Consider the following 12,067-nt stretch of genomic DNA (forward strand, 5'->3'; position numbering starts at 1 on the left):
CCCATCAAAGTTTAGCTTCAACCACCCTTCACCAGGGGGTTGCCATCTGCATGTCACCCTAGATCGGAGGCTGGCCAAAGGGCCTACTCCTACAAAGGGAGGAAAGGACAAGCCCTTCCATCATTTTTTTATCCTTTCATCCCAATAAGATATAGAAGCATTTTTTAGTGAACCTGAGGTGAGTCTATTTTTCACAAGCTCAGTGACAGCTGACTCTATCTTAATGATGATTCTTAGGGCATCTAGTTTTTCATTATTAAAGATGCGCCTATTTCTTTCTTTCCAGAGTTCCCACATTATGGATGATGGGAGAGCTCTCCATTAACCTTCAAAGAGACATCCACGCCTAAGGAGAGGCCAAGCCATGAGCATCCCTAAGATGGTGTTGGGAAAGGCTGCAGACCATTCAAGTTTATTGGTGAACCAGATCCAACATTGATGAGCAAAGGGACAGTTAAGGAGTATATGATTGGTGTCCTCCTCCTCTGCTTTGCATAGAGGACATCTACTAGGACCCTCATAGCTCATATGCTCAAATTTGTCCGCAGTGAGCAGTTTGCTTTGGCTTGCTAGCCAGGAGAAAATACTGGCCTTAGGCAGATAATTTCTATCTCAACAAACATTCAATGGAAGCTCTACCTTAGGTCTTAAAACTGCTTTGTATATGTGAGAGTACCCATCCTTGGAATTGTATTCTCCTTTTAAGGAGCCCTCCCATACGAGCTTGTCCTCATCATGACTTAAGACAAAGTTCCTAGAATTAAGAATTGACAAAAGTTTATGCTTGTCCCTCTCCGAGATGGCTTCATCATCCCTTTTGATCCATTGCCAACCAGCCCCTTCCTTTGAAGGGGAGAGATAACTATTTAGCAGAGGGCCTCTATGTGATTCAAGAAGGGCCCGGATAACCCCAAAGTCATGGATGTTTTCAATGGCTTTATACCCTCCCCAAGAATCTGACCAGAAGAGGGCTTTGTCCCTAGATCCTAGGTTCCAGGTTAGCTTGTCAGAGATAATCTTCCTACAATCAAGCATAAAATTCCAAAGGCAGGAACCTTTGGGAGGGTTGGGCTCCCTAAAGATTTGGGTTGGATCATCCCCATTAAGGTACTTGAGGTTAAGTAATCTTGCTTATTTGAGGTGAGGAAATCTGAATAATCTCCAGACCAGCTTGGCCCCCAAAGCTCTACCTTGATCTCGTAGGTTTTTGATGACAATACCACCATCCTCTTTGGGTGAACATATCTTGTCCCAGGAAATGAGTGAGATTTTGTGGTTACTATCAGTTCCTTGCCAAAAGAAATTTCTTAGATGCTTATTGATCTCAGCAAGTTTGGAAGAAGACAACCATTGGAGGGAAAGCTGGAAAATGGGCATAGCTGATAAGACCGATCTAACCAGGGTAGCCTTGCCAGCCGAAGAGAGCCATTTCCCTTTCCAAGTATTAATTCTAGACTTGATCTTTTCCACTAAGTAGTCCCATAAATTAGAGGGTCTCCTGCCTCTGTCAAGGGGAATGCCTAGATATTTGCAAGGAAGGGATCCTTTACTAATTTCTAGGACATTGCAGATTTCTTTTCCTAAAAGGGGGTCTATGTTGAACAAAAAAATTGTAGATTTAGCTAGATTAATCTCTTGACCCGAGGCCAACATGTAGGAGTTAAGAATGTCTTTAAAGGCATGAGCCTCCCCCGTGCCACCTTGCCCGAAAAGCATTGTGTCGTCAATGAATTGCTGGTGGGTGAAAGGGGGGAGGCCACTAGTGATGGGAATACCTTGGATCTTCCCCTTCTCTTTGGCCATCAAAATAGATCTGCCTAGGGCCTCAACCATAATAATGAAAAGGAAGGGGGACATAGGATCACCCTGCCTGAGCCTCCTCGAACTACTAAAGAAACCTTTAGGGGAGCCGTTAACCAGAACTGAGAATCTAGGGGTGGATATGCATTCGAAGATAAGGTTGATCCAGGTTTTGGAAAAGCCAAAGGCCTCCAAGCATTTGCAGAGGAAGCGCCAATCAACTTTGTCATAAGCTTTACTTATGTCCAATTTGATTAGCATGCTCAGTGATTTGTTAAGCTGAACCAAATGAATGGCCTCCTAGGCAATAATCACCCCTTCATAGATTGATCTATCCATTACAAAGCCAGTTTGTTCCTCGCTAATAATTAAGGGAAGGAGATTCTGGAGTCTAGTTGCTAAGGTTTTAGTTAAGAGTTTATACAAGGTGTTGCAGAGAGCAATTGGTCTGAAGTCATTGAAGCTCTCCGGGTTTTCTTTTTTTGGAATGAGGGAAAGGAAGGCATTGTTGACTTCTTTAATAATCTTGCCCGAATTCCTTACCCCTTCTAGGGCCTCCATGATTTCTGTTTCCATAAAACCCCAACATTTTTGAAAAAAGCTAGTGGGGAAGCCATCTGAGCCCGGAGCCTTATTTGGATTCATCTTGAAGAGGGAAGATTTAACCTCCTCCACTAAGAATTTCTTTAAAAGGGTTTGGTTGTGGTCATTGGTAATGAGTTTCAGGAGATTCTTAATGATATCGAGTTGGCCCTTGAGGTTGGAGCCTTCAAGATTGTTTAAGATATTCTCAAAGAACTTAACTGCCTCAGACACAACCTTATCTAGTTCAAACAAGATGGATCCTTGGCTGTTCATGATCTTAGAAATTTGGTTGACCCCTCTCCTTTGCTTGGTGCTATTGTGGAAGAACTTGGTGTTCCAGTCCCCATCATTCAACCAAGTCTCCCTAGATTTTTGTTTCCATAAGATCTCTTTGTAAGATAGTATCTTTTCATACTCTAAGAGTAGGTCCTTTTCCTTAAGGAAAAGATGCTCATCCATCCCCTTCTCAAGTACCTCAGTGTTAACCTTATTGAGATCATTCTTTATTAGGGTTTTTTTGTCAAATATGTTACCAAAATTGGTCCTATTCCACTCTAAGAGCTTCCTTTTTATAAGCTTTAACTTACTAGCAACAATAAACATCTTTGAACCTGAGAAAATGGAGCTACTCCACCATTTCTCAAGTAAGTTTAGAAAGTTGTCATCTCTAAACCACATATTCTCAAATTTGAAGGGGCATTTTTTAGGGGCATTGTTGGATGAAAAGTTTAATTGGAGTGGGAAATGGTCCGATCCTGATAAAGGGAGAGGCTCTTCCTTTAGGGAGTAATTTAGCTCTGAGATCCCTCCATAGATAAAGAACCTAGCTAGTTTCTCTGCTATATTATAGAAACCAGATCTTCTATTGTTCCAGGTAAAGGCTTTCACTGCTGTCTGGATCTCCAGCAGGGAATTCCTATTGATCCAGAGATTGAAATTTACAGCTGAAGGAGGAAGCTTGCTACTTCCTCCTCTCTTATTTGACGCCTTAGTGATGGCATTGAAATCTCCACCAATGATACTGAGGTCGTTCGGGAAACTTTTAAGAAAGGACTCAAGTTCCTTCCATACCTTCACCTTATCCTTATTCTGGATGGGGCCATATACGTTAATTAGTTTGAATCTAAGGTTATTTTTGTAGCTCACTACATCTCCTCCTATCCAATTCTATTGAATCTCTAATGGTGTGAACGAAAGGGTTCTAGAATCCCAAATGATAGCTAAGCCCCCTAAGGCGCCTGTGGCCGGGGAATGTTTTAGTTGTCTAACCCCTAGTTTTTGCTCAAAGAGGGAAATCTCAGATGAATTCATTTTTGTTTCTTGAATTAACATTAAGTCAGGTTTATAATCAGAGATACAATACTTTAAGATGCGTTGTTTGTTAGGGGCATTCAATCCCCTAACATTCCACGTTATGATTTTCATGGCTCTGTGGGGAGGACCTTCCCCTTCCCTACATTAAAAAGAGTAGATGTTTTGGATTGACCTCTAGCTTCTCCATCCTTCAATCTTAAATCAACAAGGGATCTCCTGCCCCTTCTTTTACTAAATTTAGCACAATCTAGAGAGTCTTTGCTTTTAACAAAACAGAGAATGCCTAGGGTGTTAGGTTGCTGATTTTCCAAGTTCTCTGATGCTATAAAGAGTTCATCTATTTCTAAGTTAACTCTAGTCATATTTATTGGATTATTAATGAGGAGATCCCTTTGTCTTTCCAATTCCTCATCATCACAAATTTCATCAACCAATTGATCCATAAGGTCATTTACTACTTCTTCCCCTATAAAATTGGCAATGATGTCCACTTCCTTAGACACTCAGTCACTCTCAGATACTACAGTTGTAACAGGGTCTACCCATGGCGAAGAAGGGCGAGCTTCTTCCCCAGAGGGATCTTCAGATTTGAGACTGGGGAGACTTGTTGATACTGCCAAGAAGCCCATTCTAGATCTTGGGGAGGATTATCCTTTTCCTTTGATAGCGATGGGATGATGAGATTCTGCAAAGTGAAGTTTTTGAGGAGCTCTCTCTCTCTAGTGGGGTAAGAGAGCATGATGGTAACATATTTGTCATACCGGGCTGTTCTTTCTGGGGAAGCAGCTCACAAATTTCCCCCTCTTCCAAGTTTCTATCCCTGAGAGAAGGGTCACCTATAGGGGGGATAACAAAGGACAATGGTTGGGGAGGAGAACATAAGGACTTAACTGGGGATCTCTGATGATACAGAACCATGGTAGGGTGATTAGTGCTAGTATTATTAAAACCCTTAATGGAGAAACCCCCTCCATCCACAATTCTAATTAGAGCGATTCTCGACTTGGAGATTGATTTGGGGAAAGTGTTTTTAAAAGAAATCTTCCTTGGCCTTTTAATTTCGAAAGGACCATTGTAGAAGGGTAATTCAAGGGATAAACATAGATTATTGCAATTTAGTGTTACTGGTTCAATAGTTTTAATGTTAATATCCATGTTAACAATCAGAAGATGGTTAAAGAAGCTTAAAGCTGATTATTTAACTTCTACAAATTTACCTATTTTGTTCCCTAAAATTCTTAAAAAATCATTATTTCGTAATTCAACCGGAATTTTTTTGAGTGATATGGCTCTATTAACCATGCATGAATTTAATTGAGAAGGATGAAAGAGGGTTTTCCATCCCCAACAGTCAAACCCTAAGCCCATGAACTCTGATAAGCCCTTGTTTAGTAATGAATTTCTTAAATTTTGATTACCGCATTCAATAGCTAAGAACTGATCAGGAAGGAATGTCAATTTTTACCTGGTTATTGAGAGAAGACACCACCCAGTTAGCAATTTGTTCAGTCGGGATCCCCCAACCTTTCCATCGTGCAAAAAACATTCTATCGTTGCAATGCATTTGATACATATCCAATGTTTTGGAATCAATATCAATGATTATCCTGTTGGGACTAGCTTCAGGTAATTTGCCAACGGGCTTTTTAGTAAAGAGAACGGAAGCCGGGGGCCTGATTGTCCAGTTAGGTTTTACAGAACCTTCCTTCCAGCCAAGGTTGGGATTTCACATAAGACGATTTGATTGCCCTTTTGCCTTATTATTTCTGTGCTTTACCGATTGCCAATTTCGATCCCTGCCTTGGAGCGAAGGAAGGGGAGCCCTAGCCAAATTAACCAGAGAATACTTTGTTTTTGCAAAGAAAGCTTCTTGCTTGATGGTTCGAGATTTTACCCTACTCAGTTCGTTTGCCCAAGCATGACTAGCCAGAACCGCAAAACGATTTCCATAGCCTTGGTAAACACCTCACAGTGGAAAGGGATGCTCGCAGAGAGGAAATGACTTGCTTCTGCTTTTCGCACGCAAAGCCATATTTTTTTTCACATATATATATAATAATAATAATAATATTATTATTAATTTAATATTTTTTTTATTAATTAATTTTTTTTAATTAATTAATTAATTATTATTATTATTATTATTTTTTAACATACAATAACCTAAAAACCAGTAAATTCTATTTTCAACCAAAATTTATTTCCAATCAAATTTATTAAAAGGGAAATTAATTAATACATAATTTTTCCAAAATAATATAATAAAATAATTTCCCTTAACTTTTAATAACACAATAAATTTAATTAATGATTAAATTTATTTCTAAAATAACTAAATAATTCCACAAAGATACACAGATATTAAAAAGGACTGTCATAGCCAAGTATCGAAACAAAAATCAAACAAGAGGGAATGTTTTCTCTGGTAATGCCATTCCTCCCAAATCTTGGCAAAATTTGCCAAAATAACTTTTCCAAGTCTTCTCAAAATTTTAATCTAAAAACACCCAGAAAATAACTTCTTTCCATAAACCAAAAATTAACTTCAGGAATGGACTTTAGCCAAGAACAAGAAATAATCAAACGTGATTTTAGATTTGACAAACATCTTAACACACACATAATTCAGAAAGATAGAAGAAATAAAATATTTTCTTTAAAACAAACAATCAAACGAAGCCACCCAACCTAGTATAGCTTTCCTAGAAGAAATCTGTAGAAGAGAACCAATCCTTCAACAAGCTTCCAAATAAATTTCCTTTCACCTAAATCCCTAACCTGTTTCCTCTCTATGATAAAATAAAGACCTATTCCCCTTTTTAAACTAAAATTCTAGGTTGAATATCTTTTTCCCAAAAACCTAAATTTAGTAATAAAAGCAATTTAATTTTCTTTTCCAATTTTCTAACAAAGGGATAAGTTAACATGCAATAATAAAAAATCATTTTTCTTTCTTTTCTTTTCTCATTCAAATTAATTAATTTTCTAAATAAAGAAATTAAAGCAATACTTTAATTCTAATTAATTCTTTTATTCATTTATTTATTTATTCTTTTATTTATTTAATATTCTAGGAAACAATAAATGAAATTAATCTAAATTATTTTTCCACTAAAATTTGAATAAAATATATTTCTAATATCATGCAGCTTGCAATTTAATTTATAAACTTCTTTTAATTAATTAAATTTATAATCTCAATGCATACATAATTCAACCATGAGATAACTTCATAAACTTAATTAATTAATTAAATCCACTAAAACACACAAACTAAACAAACCTCAAGCAAATACTCATAAAAAGATAAAACAACAAAATACGAAGGCCGAACAAACTGAGAGGATGACCAATAGACAACACTCACATGAGTGTAACTGAGTAAAATAGGGTCAACTACTATCTCCACTTCCATCAGAAAATATAAGGCACGCTCAGACCTGTAAAGCCAGGTGGAGACGATACCCTGTACCTACCCGGTACTTGTACCTGCAATATCCTGCATCACCGAACCACACCTACATATATACACTATATAAAACACGACATACACACCGATGAAGGAGAATCGTGATGCTCCCTGTCTCAGCGAAATGAGTGAAGGAAAATTGTCCCCTTGCATCCAATACACTCGCAGACACACAACATATAATTTCACATTGCATATATAAAGTAAAGTGTTAGTACATAGCAATAATCCATAAAATGTCATAAATCACAAGTACTGAAATAATGCAAATAAATTATGCATCTCATATCCAAAAAAAGCATGAAATAATGTCATATAAATCTGAATCACACATCATGGTAATGTATCCACTGAAAGTAAACAATAATAAAATATGAGTCCAATGAGTTCAAACGAGAAAGGGTACTAAAGGTTCTCTCTACTCCAGAATAGTTAAGACCTCAGATAACCACCAAAAGAAAGATATTTCATCTCCCTATCTACTCCATGGATGGTGGGAATCAAATCAATCCGTAGAGGCACATACAACACCTGCAGACTCAGAATTTCTAGGAAAACTGTAGTATTTTGTGTATTATTGATTCTCAAACTCCAACTCCAACAAAATCGACCTTGGGACTCATGCCCAAAAGGCTTATATAACTCTCCAATGGTTTCCCATCAAATTTAGAGTAGGTTGAATCCATTGAAAGGCTTCCCCCAGCCAATTTTCAAAAAGTTGCACTTTTGCACTCAAAAGTTGCATTATTGCAATTTTGCACAAAAAGTTGTCATACTCCCTAAGGTTGAGATCCACACACATGGACCAACCAAAAACACATAAAAGCTGTCTTAAACCTATCAAACAAAAATCTAAACCATCTACTACCCCTTTTTATCACATTTTCCCATTTGGCTTCTCAAATTGCCTCATTGGTGACATGGGCTTACATGGTGGGGTTTATTGCATACATGAAACACAAGACACACTAACACACCCTAATGATCCTAGTATTCATCCTTAGGGATATGAATAGCTTGTTGACGAGGTTCTCTTGCACCACACTCCCCGAGAGAAGAGCTCTCAAGCCCATTTGAGATCAGAGTTTGTAAATTTGCACCATGATTGGATATTTGCTCACTTGTCATCCAAACTGCCTCAGAATCTGGTTTATCCTACCAAGCCACCAGGTACTCAATATACTCCTTGTTCCTTATCTTCTTTGTGACTCTAGTGTCTAACACTTTTCTCAACTTAGGTGATTCCTTCCATGGAATGTCATTGTCTGCTGCAACCTGCATTGGTTCCTCTTCTTCATTGTCAGTACCTTTGAAAAGTGTAAGTGTATACACATAAAAATTGGCTATAAGCAATTAAATAAATATTTTAAATTTATTTAATAATTATTCTTCTATTAAATAGTTAATTTGAAAAGATTAATTTATTTAATTCATTTTTGTGTCTTTCTATTAATTAATTTAATAGAACTATTTTATTAATTAATTCATCTATTCTATTCTTCCAAATAATTAAATATCTAATATTTAATTATTCTTCTAACCAAGTTAATTAAATATCTAATATTTAATTATTCTTCTAACCAAGTTAATTAAATATATCTAATATTTAATTGTGTTCTCCAATCAATTAAATATCTAATATTTAATAGTTATTCTCCTATCCTATAGTCTCAAATATTAAACAATTCTTAAAATTATTTAATCCCTTATCGAACTCACCTTCCATCTCCACTTCATCTTCCCTTTGCCAACTCATCAAACATGTGGCTAAAGAAATTAATATTTCTTAAATATTAATTCATCATTTATCTTCAACTTCCAAACTTGATGGTTCTTATACCCAATATGGTTCAGGCGCATGAATCTTTTTCATCACACCTCAAGGACATACAATTTCAAAATCATATAGACTGTGGTTTCCATGCACCAATAATACTGCAGGGTATGAAGCATTGGCTATAGGGCTTAAAATGGCCATTGAATGGAATGTCAAAGAACTCCATGTCTATGGTGATTCACAACTTATCATTAATCAAATAAATGATGAATATCAAACAAAGGATGATAAGCTTATGCCATACAAACAACTAGTGGAGGAGTTTAAAGGACATTTTAAAGAAATCACATTCACCCAGATTCCCAGAAGTGAGAATAAAGCAGTAGATGCAATGGCTACAATAGAATCTCTCTTGCAAAATAAAGAGAATCAACAACGTTACAAATTTATCGTGGAAGATATCTTAACCCCTACAATCCAATCCCAGCATACCTATCAGATTTTCCATATATCAGGAAACAGTCAATCCTTATACGGTCAAACCTACCAATATTTGAAAGATCATATCCTTCCTCTTGAATCATCTCATAAACAATGAAGAAACTTTATCTGCCAGTCCTCTTGCTATACCATTATTTCTGATATCCTATATAGGCGTGGTCTAGATGTACATTGTTGAGATGACTTGAAAAAGATGAATCTGAGAGACTTCATAATGACATTCATGCAGGTATTGTGGTACACACTCAAGTGGTTTAACATTGGCTAAGAAACTTATTCGTATGGGTTACTTTTGGCCTACTATGGAAAGAGATTCATTCACCTATGCTAGAAAATGTAAACAATGTTAGATCCATGGAATTCTAATTCATGCACCAGCACAAGAGTTATATCCTATGATAGGATCATGGCCATTTTCACAGTGGGGCCTTGATTTGGTAGGAAAGATCAATCCCTCGTCTTCTAATGGACATAAGTTCATTATGATTGCTACTGAATATTTTACTAACTGGATTGAAGCAGTGCCTTTAACAACAGTGACAGGAAAACAAATATCATCATTCATTTTCAAATACATAATTTGCCGTTATGGAGTTCCTATGACCATTATCATTGATAATGGAAGACCATGCAAAAATTAAGATGTGAAAGAGCTATGTGAATAGTTTCATATCCAACATAGGCTCTCTGCTCCATATTATCCTCAAGGAAATGGTCAAGTTGAGGCATCAAACAAAAATATCTTGAAAATCTTGAAGAAAACAATCAATGAAGCTAGAAATGATTGGCACATTCAGCTAAATCCTGCTCTTTGGGCATATCAAAATAGTGTCCGCACTCTAATAGGGGAAACTCCATATTATTTGGTCTATGAAGCAGAAGCTATATTACCTATAGAAGTAGAGATACCTTCTCTACGAGTATCCTTACATGGTCTTATACTAGAAGAATAAAAATGAGTCTCTCGACTCAAAGAACTATAATTGATTCAGGAACGTCGCCAAAATGCAACAAAACATTTGAAAGTATACCAACAAAGAATGGCAAGAAACTATAACCATAGAGTCAAGCCATGTATTTTCCAGATTGGAGATATAGTTCTAAGGGAGAATCCAAGAAATCAGCAAGACCAAGAAAAGAAGGGAAAATTTGAACCAAATTGGCTAGGACCTTTTGTCATAGTAGCAGCATATGGATCAAGAGCATACAAGTTATCTACCCCTGGAGGTGATTGGTTTGATGAACCTATAAATTCTATCCATCTCAACAAACTCTATGCTTGAGATATAAAGTCTTGAAAAAATCAATAAAAAGCATATAAAGTCCTGAAAAAATCAACAAAAAACATATAAAGTCCTGAAAAAATCATAAAAAAAGCATATGAAATCCAAAAAATGCAATAAATTTAGATGGTGAAAACCTAGTAAATAGGCGCTATCTAAAAAGTGAGTTCCTCCATCTATGAGATCACTTTGCACACTTATCCACTCCATCCTATCGCATCTATTTCTGCCATCTATCTTACCTTATCCATTCCATTTTTCATCTTTCACATCCATTGCTCTGATCTATTTAGCAAGAAATATGCAGCTTACCAACTATTATCAATCTTTGACATACTTGTTGTAGTCACTATCTTAAATCTTATCAGAATCAATCAATCTACATTTGTATCTCGCTATGGTTTAGATCTTGATCAATTCATACATCCATAATAAATTTTTGTTTCCACTGGGGGAAAAATCCTAATTCCTTTTGCTAAGGTGATCTTTTGAATCTTTGAAAATCCAAAACATTCAAAAAACTTAGAAAAACCAAACACATGTAGGATTTTGAAACAGATAACGAGCAACAAATCAACAAAAATTAAGGCATTTCATCAACAACTGAATCGTGAAACTTAGAAAATGAAGAATCAATCAGCAAGTAATCAAGGATTATCAAAGATCATTGATTAAGATGATTATATCAGTTAATGACCATTAGAACATGTCAATGACATGCAAGATTCAATGTTTATATCTTAATTTTATTGCTAATCATGTACTCTATGCAACTCAAGGATGTCCATGACTAGAGAAGCTATGATGGGGCATGATTATTTTCTTTGATTACTGTCTATGGTTTATCTCTTACTAGGGTATGAACTTGTCTCAGGATATGATCGACAAAAGATCAAGGAGGACGTTCCGAGTCATGCATGAAAGGAGATAATCCTTGTCTGTTCTGCAAGCAATACTCAGGTTAGCTTGATCCATTATATCAAGTTGCTAGTATTAACTTGCTATATCAAAATCTATGTAAGAAATACTCAGGTCATCTTGAATCATTATGTCAAGTTGCTTGTATTTTCTTACAACATTTAAATCTCAATGATGAAATCAAGCACTGTTACAAGATAGCATATGAAGAATGATAGTACAATTTTTAGTTAGATCATTTCATTAGCTCATTATTTGTCTGCATTATAAGCATTCATTTGTCAGTTGCATTATAAGCATATCATTTCATTAACAGATCAACGGTCATAAATAAAGATTGAGTATAGTTGGACAAACAAAAACAATTTGTATTTAATCATTATAGGTGCATTCATTTTAGAATCATTTTAAAATCATTAT

Source organism: Cryptomeria japonica, chromosome 5 (genome assembly GCF_030272615.1).
Source record: "Cryptomeria japonica chromosome 5, Sugi_1.0, whole genome shotgun sequence".
NCBI lineage: Eukaryota > Viridiplantae > Streptophyta > Pinopsida > Cupressales > Cupressaceae > Cryptomeria > Cryptomeria japonica.